The following is a 20,291-nucleotide window of genomic DNA, read 5'->3' as shown; positions in this document are numbered from 1 at the left end:
TACTCTGATACCAAGGCTCAACAATGACCTTATAAGAAAATTATAAACCAATATCCTTTGTGAAAATCAGTGGAAAAAAACTAAATAAAATATGTTAGCAAATTAAACCCATTAGCATGTCAAAACTGTTATACACCATGAAAAAGTGTAATTTAAGTTTCAGATGGAAGAATAGCTCAACATACAGAAATCAATACATTTAGAGTAACATGGTAGCACAAGAAGTAAAAAATAAATAACACAATCTCAATTCAGAAAAATAATTTAACAAAATTCAATCCCATTTCAGGAAAAAAAAAACCTCAAAAGTTAAGTATAGAAGGAAAATATCTAAATATAATAAAAATCATAAGAATCTAATATATCATAGAAAACTGTAATAAAAAACTACAAAAACATTTTATCTAAAACTCAGAAAGACCAATTAGACAAGACAAAGAAAGGACATCCAAATTGGAAAGGAGCAAGTGAAACTATCTCTGTTCTTAATGACAGGATCATAAATGGATAAAATTATAAATATTCCTCCTCCAGTTTTAAAAACTGCTGCATGATTTGAGCAGTTGAATTTGTATTTGCAGTTGCATTTCCATAAACCACAAAGCTAGATAGAAAGATATATGTGTATACCTTCTTTAGATTGTCTATTCAAGTACTTTTTTCATTTTAAAATCATCCCTGTTAATGAACAACTTAATACATTATCCCTCTTAGTAGTTTTTTTATCTGTTCTACTTAATATGACTGGTTTAATTCTGTAATTAATACACAGTTATTCTTAAGTGTTGAAATTTAACTGAAATGTGATCCCTGTTAAACATAAGAGTGGGAATAAGAGAGGGAAGAGATGTATAATTTGGGACATGCTCAAGCTGACTTGCCCCAAATGGTAGAGTTAGAAACATACCAGGGGATTCCAATTCAATCCCATCAAGGTGGCATGTACCAATGCCATCTCACTAGTCCAAGTGACCAATTTCAGTTCACAATTGATCATAATGAAAGGACTAAGAGTCAAAGGGAGCACATAAACAAGTCTAGTACCTGCTAACACTAACCGATAGAATAAATAAAGGGGAGAGTGATCCAACATGGGAAGTGAGATACTCAGCAGACTCATAGAATGGCAGATGTCCTAAATAGCACTCTGGCCTCAGAATCAGCCCTAAAGGCATTCGGATCTGGCTGAAAAGCCCATGAGAGTATTTCAGGCATGGAAAGCCAAGACACTCTGGCAAAAGATCTCTGCGAGTGAGATCCCAGTGGAAAGAACAGGTCTTCAAAGAAGGAGGTACCTTTCTCTGAAGGGAGGAGAGAACCTCCACTTTGACTATGACCTTGTCTGAACAAGATAAGAATCGGAGAACTCAGAGGGCTTCCATAGCCTTGGAAACTCATGACTGGAGCATAGGGAGACTACTGATGCCATAGACAGGAGTGTCAATTGGTAAAGTCAACAACAGGAGTCACTGTGCACTTACTCCTCATGTAGGATCTCTATCCTTAATGTGCTGTACATGGGGATTTAATGTTATAACGAGTACTCAAACAATATATTTCACTTTGTGTTTCTATGGGGTGCAAACTGTTGAAATCCTTACTTAATGCATACTAAACTGATCCTCTGTAAAAAAAAAAAAAAAAAGAAATTATCAACTCCCAACTTGAGTCTCACTGGGATTAAACATGACAATAGGTCTGATCTGATTTCATCATCATTTAAAAAAATCATCTATTATTTTTCACTTTATGTTTCTGTGTGGGAGCAAACTGTTGAAATCCTTACTTAATGTATACTAAGCTGATCTTCTGTATATTAAGATAATCGAAAATGAATCTTGATGTGAATGGAAGAGGAGAGGGAGTGGGAAAGGGGAGGGTTGTGGGTGGGAGGCACGGTATGGGGGGGAAGCCATTGTAATCCATAAATCGTACTTTGGAAATTTATATTCATTAAATAAAAGTTAAAAAAAATCAGGTCATTTGAGGTTTTATAGAGTTATAGAAGTTTGTTATATATTCTGAATTATAAGCCTTTACCATATATATCATTTGCAAATATTTCTTTTATTTCATACATTTTTCATCGTACATTTTATTTCCTTTGTTACCCAGAAGGCTTTAATGGATGGAATTGGAAAACATTATACTAAATGAAATAAGCCAGGCAAAGACAAGTACTGCATGATCTGATTTATTATTGAGAATTTAAAAGAGCCACTATCAGAGTAGAATGGTGGTGACCGAGGGTGGGAAAAGGCACTGGGAAGATGATGAAAATTAAAGGGTACAATTCAGGGGTTTTTTTTGTTTTTGTTTCTGTTTTTGTTTTTTGAGATTTGTATAGTATGATGAACATAGTTTGTTTATTTATTTATTTATTTATTTATTTATTTTAATTTATTTGACAGAGAGTGAGAGAGTCCTAAGCCAAGTGCTTCCTCCTGGTCTCCCACGCGGGTGCAGGGGCCCAAGCACTGAGGCCATCCTCCACTGCACTCCCTCCTGGGCCATAGCAGAGAGCTGGACTGGAAGAGAAGCAACTGGGACTAGAACCTGGCACACACATGGGCTGCCAGTGCTACAGGCGGAGGATTAGCCAAGTGAGGCATGGTGCTGGACCCTGAACATAGTTTATAATAATAAAATGTACATTTTAAAATTGCCAAGAGAGTAGAAATAACAAAAAGAGTAATAATATCAAAAAAGTTAGGTGCTAGCTTGATTAAATTATTCTGTGTTGTATTTGTGGATTATAACATCACTCCTATCCCATAAATATACATAACTAAAATGTGTCAATTTACAATAAAAATTATAAAAAAGTATACAAATGGCCAATGACCATATGGAAAGATGCTCACCTTCACTGATCCTGTCACAAGAAAGCATCTCAATGGCATGATAGCTGAAATCAAAAAATGTATACAAACAAATCACTGTATGATTCTACCCATATGCAGTAGTTAATATAGTGAAATCTTAGAAAGGTGGTTACCAAATATTGTGGAAAAGAGGGTAAATTGTTCTTTAGTGCATTCAGAGTTTCAGCATTGCAAGATGACATAGTTCTAATAGTCTGTTTTACAACTATGTATGCTTAACAATAATGAGCTGTATGCTTACCAATAGGTAAGATGGTAAATTTGACATTATGTGTTTTTAACAATTTTATCTTTTAGGTGAAATTTTCATAACATGAAACTAAGCATTTTAAAATGCACACTGTAGTGGCATTTAATATATTGACACTCTTGTAAAAACCACCGCCACAACCTACAAAGTAACTACATACATTAAATCATCCCCATCCCTTGGTAACCATCAATTTATGTTTCTATTTCTGTGGATTTATGTATTCTAGGTATTTCAGAAAATAGAATCTAATAATAAATACAAGCTTTGGTTCTGGCTTCTTAGAATATCTTTAGAATCAATCCTTATCTTTATACACATATGTCATTACTTCATTCTTTTTTATACTAAAACAATTCCATTGTATATACATCACATCTTGTTTATCTCTTTATCCCTTAATGAATAACACAGCTGTACCTAACTTTTGCTCATTCTGAATAGCACCTGCATGAATATTGGTATACAAGAATCTGTTTAAATCCCTGCTGTTGTTTTTGGGTAGAAATCCTGAAATGGATTTTGAACTAAAACACTGAGTGATATAGTAATACAATGTTTAATATTTAATTCACAAAATTACATATATATTTATGTGCCATCTAATGAGATTTCATTCAGGTCAGTGACCATAAGATTACATCACCTAGTGATGTTTTTGCCATCTTAATTTGTATAAGTACACTCCATGATGTTCACACAACAATAGAAACGCTTAAGGATGCATTTCTCAGAACATGTCCCCATCATTAAGCAATGCATGACTGTATTTATCATGTAAAACATGTTTAAGTATTTATAACTTGAGGAATGGTTAAATTGACATAATTAAGATATAAATAACCTTACATATTTATCAATTTGTGTGTGTTTGAAGAGAAGACAAAATCTACTCTCAGCAATTTTTAGGAATACAATGATTGTTAATTGTTAACTACAGTCTCCAGATTGTAACACAGATGTCTTGAATTTATTCTTCCTGAGTAACTGAATTCTTTTATCAGTTGACAAAAATCTTTTAACTCCTTTCACCTCCGCAGGCTCAGGTATTCAATTTTTCTGTTACCTCCTTCTGAGTTCAGTTTTTTAGACCCCACACAAATGAGGAATCATACATAATTTGTCTTGGTATTCCAAGCTTATCTCTCTTAACATTTGTGTGCCCTCCAGATTTATCTATGTTGTGAAAAATAGAAGAATGTCCTTGTTATTTTGAGGTTAAATGTCATTCTATTGTGTATATTTATGCCACATTTCCTTTAGTTAGGTTGTTTCATGTCTTGGCTATTATGAATGGTACTGCAATGAAAACAAGAATGCAAACTTCTCTTCATCAAGATGGTTTTATTTTCTTTGGATGTACTCACAGTGCTGTGATGGCTGAATCATACCGTAATTGAATTTTTTAAGAAACCTCTATATAGTATTTTCCATAAATGCTGCAGTAATTTACAGTCACCTTAATAGTGTGATAAAGTTTCCCCTTATTCATATCTTGTTCGGCACTTACTAATTTTTTTCATGTTAGGTGATATTTTATTGTGGTTTTTATTTCTATTTCTCTATTAATTGGTGATGAGCATTTTTCATATAATTGGTGGTCATTTGCATATATTCTTTTGGAAAATGTCTATTTATATTCTTCATTTTTAAACTGATTTGTTTGCTTTCCTACTGTTAAGTAGTTAGGGTTCCTAACGTATTTTGTATAGCAACGTTTTAGCACAGGCACAGGGACGCAGCTGCTGAGAGGCTCGGCACCAGTGCTGGAGGGAGAGCTGAGACAAAAGCTGCAGTAGCCCAAGACACTGGTAGAAAAGTGGCAGGATGAGCCGAGAGGGAACGAGGCTTGAGTCTCCATGGGGGAAAGTACACCAGCTTAACTAGAGAAGAGAAAAAAGTGAAGGAGACGGTACGGACACGATTCTCTCTATATATACACCTTAAAAAGGAATGCGAGACAATAGAGCAGGCACCATTTTGGACATATTTTACAGCTCTGCCAGCACAGGGCTACGCCTGCCCTCAGCCAAGCAGAAAAACCTGACTCTGGTGTGAAGTAATAACAGGAGACTAAGACCTAGTGAATGTGTGGAGCTTATGAACTGGGTGTGTGAAAAAAAAATTGAGGGTGTGTGGGAGAATTCACAGTGTGGCTGAGACATGAGTAGTCTCGGTGTGAGACGCCACAAACTTGGTAGCCTTTGCTACCTGAAGAGAAACATTGCAGGGGAATCTGAGCTTACACTGAGGACTGAACAGATCCTTTCTGTGGTCCTTAGGACATAGCAGACAAATATTATACCCACTGGGTCTAGAGCTTAGGCATTGACTGCCATCAAGGAGAATAGCTCAGCTGAGCATAATTGTTTACCTTCTGGATAAAAAATGTGTGTGTGAGAAAGAGAGAGAGAGAGAGAGAGAGAGAGAGAGAGAGAGAGAGAGAGATTTACCAGCCCAAACCTGGGTGTGTCACCTTTGGCACACCCTTAACCCTGAGAACTGAACAGAGCTCTCTGGCCACACCCACCACAAGCCTCTAGAGATTCACCAAAAGCAGAAAGTCCACGTAATATAGAGTCACAGTATAATGAGAAAAGCCATCACAGCAAGGAAAAAAAAAAAGGAGAAACCAAAAATTATCTCCATGATGCCAAACAACAAATGCAGAAACCAAGGAAACAAGAACAAGGAAGACATTATGTTGCCCCCAGATGAACATGACACTCCAATACAAGGTTATAAAGATGATGAGATAGAAGAAATGCAAGATACAGATTTCAAAAAGTTTATAAGAACATTTAGAAGCTATCAGAAACAAATTCATGAAATACAGAAATCAATACTGGACAGGACATAAAATCTCTCTTGTGAAAATGAAAGATTAAAAAGGAATCAAAATGAAATGAGGAATTTAGTAGAACATGAAATTGTGGTATCGAAGAGAAATCAAAATGAAATGAAGAGCTCAATAGATCAAATGAAAACATATTAGAGAGCCTTAAAAACAGAATCAGTGAAGCAGAAGAGAGAATATCTGACTTAGAAGACAGAGTACAGGAAAATATGTAGTCAAACAAAAGAAAAGAAGAGGAAATTAGAAATCTAAAAAATATTGTTGGGAATCTACAGGATACTATTAAAAAAACCAACATATGGATTCTAGGAGTTCCTGAAGGCATGCAGAGTGGCAAGGATTAGAAGGCCTTTTTTAGTGAGATACTAGCAGAAAATTTCCGGGGTTTGGAGAAGGACAGAACATCCAAGTACAGGAAGCACACAGAACCCCCAATAAACATAACCAAAAGAGATCCTCACCACGACACGTAATTAAACTCACCACAGTGAAACATAAAGAAAATATTCTAGAATGTGCAAGAGTGAAACGTCAGATTACTCTCAGAGGATCTCCAATTAGACTCACAGCAACTTCTCAACAGAAACCCTACAGGCTAGAAGGGAATGACAAGATATAGCCCAGGTACTAAGAGAGAAAAACTGCCAGCCCAGAATATTATATCCTGCAAAGCTCTCATTTGTGAATGAAGGTGAAATAAAGACCTTTCACAGCAAACAGAAATTGAAAGAATTTGTCACTACTTGTCCAGCCCAGCAAAAGATGCTTAAAGATGTGTTACACACAGAAACACAGAAACATGGCCATCAATATGAAAGAAGGTAAAGGAAGAAAACCTCTCAGTAAAAGATCACATGAAGCTCAAAGTATAAATTAGAAGATCTTTGGTAAAATGGCAAGGCAAAGTTACTACTTATCAATAGTCACATTGAATGTTAATGACCTCGACTCTCCAGCTAAAAGGCACAGACTGGCTGAATGGGTTAAGGAACAAAACCCATCTATTTGCTGCTTATAAGAAACACATCTTTCTAACAAAGATGCACGCAGAAGTGAAAGGTTGGAAAAAGATATTCCATTCCAACAGAAACCAAAAAAGAGCTGGCATAGCCATCTTAATATAAGACAAAGTAAACGTTAACACAAAAACTGTTAAGAGAGACAAAGAGGGGCAATACATAATGAATAAGGGATCAATTCAACAGGAAGATGTAACTATTGTAAACACATATTCACCTAATAATAGGGCACCAGTTATTTAAAAGATATGTTAAGGGACTTAAAGGGAGACTTAGAATCCAATACAATAGTACTGGGAGACTTCAATACTCTACTTTCAGAAATAGACAGATCAACCAGACAGAAGACCAACAAGGAAAGAGCAGATTTAATTGAAACTATAGTTATCTAACAGATAACTACAGAACTTTTCATCCTACACAGAAAGCATTTACATTCTTCTCAGCAGTACATGGAACCTTCTCTAGGATTGACCACATACTAGGCCATAAAGCAAGTCTCAGCAAATTCAAAAGAATTAGAATCATACCTTGCGGCTTCTCAGACCACAGTGGAATGAAGAAGGAAATTAGCAACTCAGGAATCCCTAGAGCATATGCAAATGCATGAAGACTGAACAACATTCCCCTGAGAGAACACTGGGTCATAGAAGTAATCAAAAGAGAAATCAAAACCTTTCTGGAAGTAAATGAGGATAACAACACAACATATCAAAACTTATGGGATACAGCAAGAGCAGTGTTAAGAGGAAAGTTTATAGCAATAAGTGCCTACATCAAGAAATTGGAAAGGTACCAAATAAATGAGCTTTCAACACATCTCAAGGATCTAGAAAAGATGCAGCAAACCAGACCCAAAACTAGTAGGAGAAGAGAAATAATTAAAATTAGAGAAGAAATCAACAGAATTGAATCCAAAAAAATACAATCAGCCAAACTAAGAGCTGTTTTTTTTTTTAAATAAACAAAATTGACACCCCATTGGCCCAACTAACTAAAAAAAGAAGAGAAAAGACCCAAATCAATAAAATCAGAGATGAAAAAGGAAACGTAACAACAGACACCACAGAAATAAAAAGAATCATCAGAAATTACTACAAGGACTTGTATGCCAGCAAACAGGAAAATCTATCAGAAATGGATAGATTCCTGGACATATGCAACCTGCCTAAATTGAACTATGAAGACATAGAAAGCCTAAACAGATTCATAACTGAGACAGAAATTGAAACAGTAATAAAGTCTCTCCCAACAAAGAAAAGCCCAGGACCAGATGGATTCACTGCTGAATTCTACCAGACAGTTAAAGAAGAACTAACTCCAATTCTTCTCAAAGAAATCCATCTTCATGGTGAAAACTCTAAGCAAATTGGGTATAGAAGGAACATTCCTCAATACAATCAAAGCAAATTATGAAAAACCCATAGCCAGCATCCTATTGCATGGAAAAAAGTTGGAAGCAATAAACTGAGATTTGGTAAGAAACAGGGATGCCCACTCTCACCATTGCTATTCAATATAGCACTGGAAGTTTTAGCCAGAGCCATTAGGCAAGAAAAAGAAATTAAAGGGATGCAAACTGGGAAGGAAGAAGTCAAACTATCCCTCTTTGCAGATGATATGATTCTTTATTTAGGAGATCCAAAGAACTCTGCTAAGAGACATTGGAACTCATAGAAGTGTTTGGCAGAGTAGCAGGATATAAAATCAGCACACAAAAGTCAACAGCCTTTGTATACACAGAAAATGCCATGGCTGAGAAAGAACTGCTAAGATCAATCCCATTTAAAATAGCCACAAAAACAATCAAATATCTTGGAATAAACTTAACCAAGGACATTAAAGATCTCTACGATGAGAATTACAAAATCTTAAGGAAAGGAATTGAAGAGGATACCAAAAAATGGAAAAATAAAAACTTCCATGCTCATGGATTGGAAGAATCAATATCATCAAAATGTCTATTTTCCCAAAAGCAATTTATAGATTCAATGTGATACCAATCAAAATACTGAAGACATTCTTCTCAGGTCTGGAAAAAAATGATGCTGAAATTCATATGGAGGCACAGGAGACCTCAAATAGCTAAAGCAATCTTGTACAACAAAGACAAAACCGGAGGCATCACAATACCAGATTTCAGGACATACTACAGGGCAGTTGTAATCAAAACAGATGGTACTGGTACAGAAACAGATGGATAGACCAATGTCATCTTGAAGTTTATAATTAGTGAAAATGACTCAGTGTAACTAGCAGGCACCTAAGCACAATTGTCACCTGGCGGATCCTAAACCTTCAGAAAATAGGAGCTATTCACACGTTCCAGAGAAGTGGACGTCCCAGGGGGAAGCATGAACGTGGGTGACAGTTGGCTTGAATCTGGCCTCCTGTTAGGGGAAAAGCAGCCGAGACGTTCGGGAGGTTAAGGTTAGCTGGGAGCCGGGTGATTGGTGGCTGATGGTGTTGCGCAGTGCTGTTCCCATCATTTGCTGTATAAACGATCAATTATAAAAATTCCTGTAACGTGGAAATTGTTCTCCCTGATTGGTGGCAAGTAACCGAGCACCAAAAAGGAAACCTGTTGAAGTGAAATGGAAATCATGAGAAACGATGACTTGATCCGCCCTTTTCCTGACTGTTGATGAACAACTTAATACTTTATCCCTGTTAGTATTTTTTTGTTCTACTTAATACTATTGGTCAAACTAATTAATTAACACGCAGTGTCGCTCCCCGTCTTCGTGGAGTAACGACACAGGACCCTGCGTTGTTCTTTTGTCTGCTCAGCCCTTCCCGGGTTGGCTGCTGTCCCTTCCACCTCCGTGGAAGGGCAGTTCCCCCTGCCACTTTCCCCACTTCCGCAGGGGAGCGGCACACCGCCGGCCGGCTCTCTCGGGGGCTGCTCAGATGTTCCTTCAGATAGATGTTCCCCTTAGATGTTCCTGGTGCATGTTGTCTCTCTCCTCCTTTATAGTCCTCTTCCACCAATCCCAACTCTGCTACCCACACGCCAAGTACGCTGCTCTCCTCCAATCAGGAGCAGGTCCTACAGTTTATTGGTTGAACTGGAGGCAGCTGTGTAGAAGCTGTTACTCCCTTCTCAGCGCCATATTGTGGGAGAGTAGATGCATAGAATAAGTCTTAATTCCAGTAACAGTCTAGTCCGAGTTGCTTCCAGTTGCTCCCCACACACAGTTATTCTTAGGTGTTTAAATTTAACTGAAAAGTGATCCCTGTTAAATATAAGAGTGGGAACAAGAGAGGGAGAAGATGTACAATCTGGGACATACTCAAGCTGACTTCCCCCAAATGGTGGAGTTAAAAATGTGCCAGGGGATTCCAATTCAATCCTATCAAGATGGCATGTACCAATGCCATCTCACTAGTCCAAGTGATCAGTTTCATTTCATTATTGATCATTATGATAGGATTAAGAGTCAAAGGGATCACATAAACAAGACTAGTGTCTGCTAATTCTAACTGATTGAATTAAAAAAGAGAGAAGGATCCAACATGGGTAGTGGGATACACAGCAGACTTATAGAATGGCAGATGTCCTAAACAGCACTCTGGCCTCAGAATCAGCCCTTAAGGCATTTGGATATGGCTAAAGAGCCCATGAGAGTATTTCATGCATGGAAATCTGAGACACTCTGGCAAAAAAAAAAAAAAAAAACAAAACCATAAATGAAAGATCTCTGCTAGTGAGATCACAGTAGAAAGAGATCCCAGTAGAAAGAATGGTCCATCAAAGAAGAAGGTACCTTTCTCTGAAGGGAGATGAGAACTTTCGCTTTGACTATGACCTTGTCTAAATAAGACAAAAGGCTTCCATAGCTTTGGCAACTCATGACAAGAGTCTTGGGTGATTACTGACGCCATAAACAAGAATGTCAATCGTTAAATCAACAACAGGAGTCACTGTGCACCTACTCCCCATGTAGGATGTCTGTCCTTAATGTGTTGACTTTGTGAATTAACAGTATAACTAGTACTCAAACAGTATTTTACACTTTGTATTTCTGTGTGGGTGCAAACTGTTGAAATCGTTACTTAGTGTATACTAAATATGTTTTCTCTGTATAAAGAGAATTGAAAATGAATCTTGATGTGAATGGGATGGGAGAGGGAGCAGGAGATGGGATGGTTGCAGGTGGGAGGGAGTTTTTTTGAGAAAAAAGCCACTGTAATCCAAAAGCTTTTTTGATAACTTATATTTATTAAATAAAAGTTAAAAAAATAAAATAAATAATAAAATAAATAATGATTTTTAACTTAAAAGTGGGACATCAACACAAAATAAGTCATATAACATGACATTTTAACAAAGAATAATTACGTGTGCCAAAGCTTAAAATGTACAATAGAATTCATATCTGTACAAATATACAACCTTTATTTTATTCGGTTATTAATTTATCAAAGAGTTAAAAGATTATTATTTTTAGCAGATCTCTAACTTTATCACCACTAAAAATTAAGGACATTCTTAAAGTCCATTGTAGTTCTCAAGGGATAAAAATGTCAGTTATATTCATGACTTCTCTAAATTTTACCATTTTGGGGCTGATGTTGTACAGCAGATAAAGTAGTCACCCACCACACTTACATCCCATATGGGCACCGGGTTCATGTCTTGGCTGCTCCACTGTTGATCTGACTACTTGCTAATAGCCGGGAAAAAAAGCAGAAGATGGTCCAAGTGCTTGGTCCCCTGCCTCACATGTGCGAGACCGGGATGAGATTCCTGGCTTTGGCCTGGCCCAGCACTGGCCATTGCTTTTGTCTGAGAAGTAAATCAACAGTTGGAGAATCAGAATATCTGTGACATTCAGAATAAGCAAGTAAATCTTTAAAACAAACAAAAGTCCTTCTCAGGGAGGTGGTTTCTTTAAAATAGCTAAATAAATAAAAAGACAAATAAATAAATAAATAAATAACCACACCTTGTGGTGGAAAGCTTATAATCACAAGTGTGTTGTCATGTGTTTCACAGTATAGCTGGCCACAAATCAGCCAAATCAGCACCTACGGGCCACCATAATATAAAGTTTTTGTTCTTAGTTTGGTATTGCTGATGTATAAGTTTAGATTACTATCATTGTTTAAAGTGTGTGTTGATCAATATTTGTAAAATGATTGTTTATTTGTCTTTATTTTTACATTTCTGTAAAAAGAGGAAGTTCAAATGAAAATTGAAACTTTTGCAATATTAGGTTCTCCCTGAATTTCCTTGAAGCATACTATAACGTTGCTTCCTAGTGGTCAAATCCAACATATCCAAAAGGATGTGGAGGGCTTTAATAATGTGATGTGTCTGACAGAAAAAAGAAATCAAAAGAGATGGTGGATGGGAAAGGTCACAAGGTGACTTCTCCTTAAATAGTGTTCTGTGCTCCAAATGATATGCTTCCCTATATGCACATATGTGTGTACACACACACATAATTATTCAGCTGAGGTTCTATGTGCATTTATATCTATATGTTCCTAAACATTCCACATCTAGTTGATGGATCTTTCAACTTTCTGAAATTAAGTCATTGGCAGCTTCACTACAGCCATTCAATATGAAAGTGGGTAAAGTTTCTAATACAGCCACCTCTTTTTTAAAAAATTACTATTAATTTATTCAGGTACTTGTTGACACCAGATGAGAGAAATTCACTTCTGAGTGCATTTTGGAAATTATGAAGTGAGCTGTCAATATTTTTAAAGTGAATAAAATATGCTTATTGGAGTTTTTCTGATACATGTTAAGTGAAAATAAAACAATGTTCTGCCATAGGCACTAGGAAAGTAAACTTCTAATGTATCCATCTGTAGCTGTTTAAAGATTTGACCAGAGTTAGCAACATATGTCAAGGAAAGAACACAGAAGGTATTCATCTTCCTTTTTTCAATGTACTCAGAAAATTTTATCCCATCTAAAAATGGATTATTATATACTTACAGTAAAATTTAAAAGTGAATCAATATAAAATATTGGCAATGATACAAAAATAACAATATTTATAAAGTGATGAATATTATAAATTGGTAAATCTAATTTAAAACAAAATGTGGCAATATATCAGAAATTCTACTCAGGCATATTCTAGTTTTAAACCTAAGTATGTCATGGAATGAATAGTTATTGAACAGTTCAAAAAATTGTAAACATCTTGCATGGCCTTCAAAATTGATGATAGAAGACTCATTTAATGATTGGATATAAATATCTATGTAGTGTTAATAGAGCATACTTGTAAACATTTATGCATTTTATAAAATAATTTAAAAACAATGTCAGAATATTATAAAAGTAATCAAAATAATGTATTAATAGGCATATTTAATGGAAAAGAGAAAATATGCAGTTATTTTTGAGGATGAAAGGAAGCTTCAAAATTATACATAAGATCTTAGAAAAATTTCACGATTTACTCTACCTGTCTAGTGGGTACATTAAATTTTGTCAAGTCAGGGCTGGCGTTGTGGCATAGCAGGGAAGACCTCTGCCTGCAATGCTGACATCTTCTATGGGTGCCAATTCCAGTCCTGGCTTTTCTACTTCCTATCCAGCTCCTTGCTAATGTGCTTGGGAAAGCAGTGGCAGAAGGCGCAAATCTTGGGTGCCTGTACCCACGTGGGAGATCCAGGAGATCCTTACTCGGCTTTAGTGTGGTCCAGCCTTGGCTGTTGTGTCCATTGGGAAAGTGAACCATCAGATGGAAGACCTATCACTCCTCCTCTGTAATTCAGCCTTTCAAATAAATAAATGCATCTTTTAAAAAATGATCAGGTCATTGTTAAAAACACATTGAGGAAATTGGGTTCTATATCTATATCTGTCTATACATAAATATAATTCAACTAAATTTCATAATATATTTATTCATATTAGCCATTATGTTTTAAAATAATAATTTTGATCTCATTGAGCTCTGAACCAACAGAATGCCTTACCCAAAAAGTGATAAATTAAAAGTGGCTATCATTCTTGTTTCATAAAAATTTCTTTATTTCAAAAGCAGAGTTTAGAGTGAGTGGGAGAGTGTGATTCCATCTGCTGAGTCACTCCCCAGATGTCCTCAATTGCTGGGGCTGTGGCAGGCAATTTATCTTGGTCTTTCTTGTGGGTTGCAGAGGCCCAAGTACTTGGGCCATCCTCCACTATATATACATATATTATAGATTAGCAGGGAGCTGGATTGAGAGTAGAGCAGCTAGGAGTAAACTGGTTGCCATGTGGAATGCCAACATTTCATGCAGCAGCATTAACTATTGCACCACAATGCTGGCCTCCTTATCATATTTAAGGATTACTTATCAGAGTCCCCCAATAGCTGTCACAACGTACACATGTACTCTAAAGATAATAGTACAAAACCATTTAATTAAATGCTAAATATAAAATCTTGATTTCCATTCCAGCTGCAAATTCACTTAAGCTGATTTCCAAGAACACATGTTTTTGTCATTTGAGTTATTCAGATTTAATTCATTTATTTACAGAAGCTCCAGATTAGGAGCTTTTCTAAACTCATAGGGCCATGGGTTTTATTAGCATCAAAATGAGAGATTCATGTTCATAATCAATGGAGCAGGGTATGAAAACAAAAGCAAATTCCAAGCAGGTGTCAGAGAAGTGCAGGGTGGGGGCTAGTGGTGTGGTGTGGCAGGTAAATCTGCTGCTTGTGATGCCAGTATCTTGCATGACACTGGATAATGCTCTGGCTGCTCCACTTCCTATCCAGCTCCCTGCTAATGTCATGGGAAATGCAGCAAGATGACCCAAGTGCTTAGCCTCCTGCTACCCAAAGCATGGCCTGGCGCTGGCCCTTGTAACCATCTGGGGAGTAAACCAGTGGTTGGAAGATCTCTTTCCCTCTCTATATATAATGCAGATTTTCAAATAAACAAATCTTAAAGAAAAAAGAACAGTACAAGGCAATCCTGGCATCTGTTCATAGTGAGACACTGGCTTCCATTATGAATTTCCTATAACGCACAGCCTGATTTAATGGAAGACAGGTTAAAGTCTCCCATAGGTAAATATTTGACAAGTTTCTGCATAGTGAGGGTGAAAAACATAACTTCCTAATGAAACCTATAAAAGAAAAAAAATTTTTCTGTCAAGAATTTCTGAATAGTCTTCCAAATTTATATCATTCTCCTGCAGTACAAATAGCAAGAAATGTTTGTCTGTATGTGTGTATATTTTAAAAATATGTCTGTATTGAGACTGTATGTTATAGATTATGTTACGTTTTTGCATTTGGTTTTGGTTTTCCTGGTATCACAGAAGCTTTTATCATAACAACATTTCATACAAATACTTTTAACCTGAGCATTCCAATTTCAGCTTGTCAAGGACGAAGAGAGGACATGTGAGGGAACTGCCTGACAAGAGGCAGATATTTGTACACCAAGAAATGACATCCTGTACTCCCCTTGTGAATTGAATGCTTAAAATTCAAACTGTAGTGGCCATGAAGGGTATTTAAGGCAAAAAATAATTTCTGACAAACATCTTTAATAAAACTCATGTCTCCCCTGTTGGCTTATACCTCATTATACTGTAATTCTGGGGCTCAATTTTATACAAATGCATAAGTCATAGGTAAATTTTGGTTTTTGTAACTGCCTCCTCTTCTATTTCTGTGTACTATGCACCATACTACCATGTGTGTTGCCTGCTGACTACAGTTTTTCCTTGGTATTCATATGAGACTGATATGAGACTGATGACGATACCCCCTATATATAGCAAAATCTGAATACTCAAGTCCCTTATGTAAATTGGCATAGTATTTGCAAATGTACTATGCATATTCTCCAATATATTATAAATCATGTGTAGATGACTTATAATATCTAACACAAAGTAGATGCTATTAAATAGATGTCATTCTGCATTGTTTTTTGAAATTATGATATGAATAACATTGGAACTTATAGGTACAAATGCATTTTTCCAAATTATTTTCAATCAACACTTAGTGGAATTGCAGGATAAATAACTGAGGTGAATAGAGGGCCACCTGTATAATCTAAATATCTGGTCAATAAAGCTACTATAAAGACTATATGACCATAAAGAGATAAACATGAAGGAACCTTACTAGAAGTGACATAAGCATCTTCTCAGTTAGAATTATTTGCATGTGTGAGAAGGCATTATCATGTACTTTAAATGAAAAATATCCCTTAAATGAGAAACACACACTTATCAGTCACTTCCTCTGAGTATATGTGATAGTTATTTCAAATATCAAATTAACTGGGTCACTGGGAGCCCAGATGTTTCATCAAATATCTTTGACATTGGGGACACCATTGTGGTACACAAATGGTATCACTGTTTGTGATAAGGGTGTCCTATACTGGGGCCCTGCCTCTCTGCTTCCAATCCACCTTCCTGCTAATGCTGGCAGGGAAAGCAGCAGAAGATGGTTCAAGTGTTTTGGTACTTGTACCAAGTATGTGGGTAATCATGATATAGCCTTGGCTTTTATCTTTGGCCAGGCCTAGACCTGGATGTTATAGTTATTTACTGAATGAACAAGATGGACAATCTTCTCTCTGCCTTTAAATAAATATTTTACAACTTTACTAATATTTGTCTTTCATGATAGTTGACTATAAATTTTTAAATGTATCATAATACTGATTATTTAGGCTGAGACTTTCTATCGATCTTGAAAGAGAAGACGTTCCTCCATTCAATATTTTACCTCACAGTTTTATTATGCTGATAAATTTCTTTTTAAAAATTTAACTCTTTATCTTGCTCAACCTTTTAAAAAACTTTAACTAATGCATAAAAGTTTTCAGTATCTCAAAATTATTGTGGAATATGGAATTAAAACAAGCTTATTTTGCTGTAAATTGTTGAGATTATTGAATATTTTCATAATGCATATTTTTCTGAATTTTTGAAACCCTACTAGTTGTAGGGTAATGTGATATTTTAATATATGTAAACATCATGCAATGTTTACCAGTGTAAGATATCTTCTGAAATATACATCTTTATATTTAAAATATTTAATACCCTTTCTTATAGCTAATTGTGTTAGAAAAACATATCATAGCTATTTATAGATACCCTACCATGCAACAGAATGTAAGAATATCATATTTCCATCCAAATACTTGTTAATCATTCCTGCCATGTGCTCTTTGCGGCCTTGGGTAACAAATATTCTATACTAAACTATGAGATCACTTTCTTCAGGTTCTACATTTCTGTGCTTGGCTTATTTCACTTCATATAATGATTTCTAGTTTCCTCTGTTTTAGCAAATGACAAGCTAGTAACCATTTTTAAAATGGAGGAATACTATTCCATGGTTTATATGCACCCCATTTTCTTTATTCATCATTGTGTGGAATCTTAGGTTGCACCCATTTTTAGGCTATGGTGAATAATGATACAATAAACATAGACAGCTTTCATTTCCATTAGCTATATACCCAGTATGGGATTGCTGGATCATACAATGTTTCTATTTTTATTATTCTGAGTAATCTTCAAACAATTTTCCACAATATATTTATGAGTTTACATGTCCACCACAATATTAAAGGGTTCTCACTTTTTTTCACATCATCATTGGCACTTGTTTTATCTCTTTGATTGAGTTGATCCTTCATTGTAACTTTGATTTGCTTTCTTCTGATGATTAGTGATGTTGAACAGTTTTTTCATATACCTATTGGCTAGCGTAGTATTTGTGGGTAGTTTGACTATTTGAATTCTTTATATAAAATTATTTAGCCTCTCATTGTATACATAGTTTGCAAATATTTTCTCTCATCATGTGGGTTGTTTTCGGGTTTAATCCAAAAAAAAAAAAAAAAAAAGTTGCCCGTCCCAATGTCCTAACACATCTCCCTGTTTTCTTCTAGTGGTTTCAAAGTTTCAAGTCTTGCATTTTGGTTTGTATTTCTGTGTATCATCAGAAATAGAGCTTCAATTTTATAATTATGCATGTGGATATCCAAATATGCCATCACCATTTATTGTAAGGGCTTAGTACCTCTGCCAGTGATCCTCTGGTTATGTATTTACTTCTAGGGTGTCTAGGGTCTCTTATGCTGTTCAACTGTTCTTTGTATTTTTCTTAGTATAATGTAATACTTTTTAAAATATCTTATAAATGTACATAATGAAAAGTCTAAATATAAAGCTCTCTGTTCTATTTTGCTTAAATTTTCTCTGGATATTTTGGGTCTTTTGTGGTTCCAACTATTTTCTGTATTGGTTCTTTCTATTTATATGAAAAATATCATTTGTATTTACATTGACACTACATTGAGCCTGTATATTGCCTTACATAACAAGGGCATTATGATGATAACCATTCTTTATTTTTTTTTTTTTTATTTTTTGACAGGCAGAGTGGACAGTGAGAGAGAGAGAGACAGAGAGAGAGAAAGGTCTTCCTTTTGCCGTTGGTTCACCCTCCAATGGCCACTGCAGCCAGCATGCCGCATCGGCCGGCGCACTGCGCTGATCCGAAGGCAGGAGCCAGCGTGCTTCTCCTGGTCGCCCATGGGGTGCAGGGCCCAAGTACTTGGGCCATCCTCCACTGCACTCCCTGGCCACAGCAGAGAGCTGGCCTGGAAGAGGAGCAACCGGGACAGAATCTGGCACCCCAACCGGAACTAGAACCCTGTGTGCTGGTGCCACAGGCGGAGGATTAGCCTATTGAGCCACAACGCCGGCCGATGATATCCATTCTTTCAATCCCTGATCACATTTTTCCATTTCTATGTGTTTTTTTTTTCAATTCTTTTGACTGACTGACTTTTATATAAATAACTCAAATGATTCAAATTATTTAAACTCTGACTTACTGCTTTCCAAGTTGGATATGTTTAATTTCTTTCTCTGATTTAATCAATCTAAATAAGACTTTCAGTATTATGTCACATACTATTGCTTAAAGTGACAATCTTGTCTTTTCCATATCTTAAAGAGAAATGGAATAGGGAACAACTATGACAAATGTTGACTTGTTGTGTATGTCCTTTATCTTATTGAGGTATGTCCTTCTGTAATTTCTTTGGAGTGTTTTCATGTATAGGTGCTGGATTTTATAAAATGCTTTTTCTGTACTTATTGGAATGATATGTTTTTTTCTTTATGGTGAAGACTCATTATCATGCTTTTGGATTTGATTCGTCAGTGTTTTTTATCTGTATCATTCAATGATATTGATGTGTAGTCTCATTGTTGCATTCTTTCTTTAGGATCAGGGTGACGCTGGACTCATAAAATGAATGCGAGACAATCCTCTGCTTTTTGGAATAACTTAAGAAGAGGAATTTGTTTCTTTCTAAAGATTTGGTAGAATTCAACACTGGGATCATCTTGCCCTGGAGTTTTTTGTTATGGGAAACTCTCTATTACTGATTTAATATCAATATTCATTATGGTTCTGGGTAGATATTCTATTTCTTCATGATTCAATCATCATAAAGTATGTGTGTTTGGGATTATATCATTTTTTTCTGCAGTGTTGGCAAATAATTGTTCATGAGATTCTGTAGTGTCACTTGTAATTTGTCCCTTTCAAACACTGATTTTATGAGTCTTCTCCTTTTTTTCTTCATCTAGCAAGGGGTTAATCTTTTTTCTTTCTCAAGAAGCAGCTCTCTCTAGAGATATATAATTGTTTCATAGAAAAAGCTAGGAATTTTTAAAAAATTATCGTAACTATTAAGTGTATCTAGTAAGTTTGGAAGATATGAAATCAAATTACAAATATAAATTGTATACTCAAACACAAAACCCAAATTATTAGAAATTGAAACAACATCAATAATATGAGGGTACTTCAAAAAGGTTGAGTAAAATTAATTAGAAGATCTGTTTACTGTAGTCAAAAATATTTGAAATCCATGTATAGTTTTTTCACAGTATGCAATTTCCAGAAGACCTCCTAGAATGCATGCTTTTATCTTATCTTTTTCGTCAAACATTTTAATTCCATTTTTATTAAATTTTCCAGGAATGTATTATTTGAAAGATCTGTTGCTCTGCTTTTCATCTACTGATCTATCCCCAAATGGCTGTAATAGTCTGGGCTAGGTCAGTGTGTGGCCTGGAAATCCATGTTGTTCTCCCACATATTTGGCAGGAAATCAAGTATTTGGCTTATCACGTGCTGCCTTTCCAGGCATATAAAGAGAGCTAAATTAGAATTCGAACAGCCAGGATGTGAATTGTTATTCCACTGTGGTTTGCCTGCATCCCATCTATCAGACCAAGAAAACGAGAAGAA

The 20,291-nt window shown here is 35.8% G+C and overlaps 1 long non-coding RNA gene across 1 annotated transcript in view; it reads right to left on the bottom strand.

Moving 5' to 3' along the window:
* Nucleotides 1-2,392: 2,392 nt before the first annotated feature.
* The window catches only part of LOC149127467 (uncharacterized), a 95,074-nt gene continuing 77,175 nt past the window's right edge, over nucleotides 2,393-20,291 (bottom strand). Inside the window, exons 3-4 of the long non-coding RNA XR_016231217.1 lie at nucleotides 2,865-2,908; nucleotides 2,393-2,528 (exon numbers count right to left, since the gene is read on the bottom strand). This is a non-coding gene — a long non-coding RNA (uncharacterized LOC149127467). The remainder of the gene's footprint in view (nucleotides 2,529-2,864; nucleotides 2,909-20,291) is intronic.

This window comes from Oryctolagus cuniculus, chromosome 3 (genome assembly GCF_051225735.1).
Source record: "Oryctolagus cuniculus isolate XC-2025 breed Fujian yellow rabbit chromosome 3, ASM5122573v1, whole genome shotgun sequence".
NCBI lineage: Eukaryota > Metazoa > Chordata > Mammalia > Lagomorpha > Leporidae > Oryctolagus > Oryctolagus cuniculus.
The sequence above is the reverse complement of the archived record's forward strand: the minus strand, read 5'-3'. Positions and strand labels throughout refer to the sequence as shown.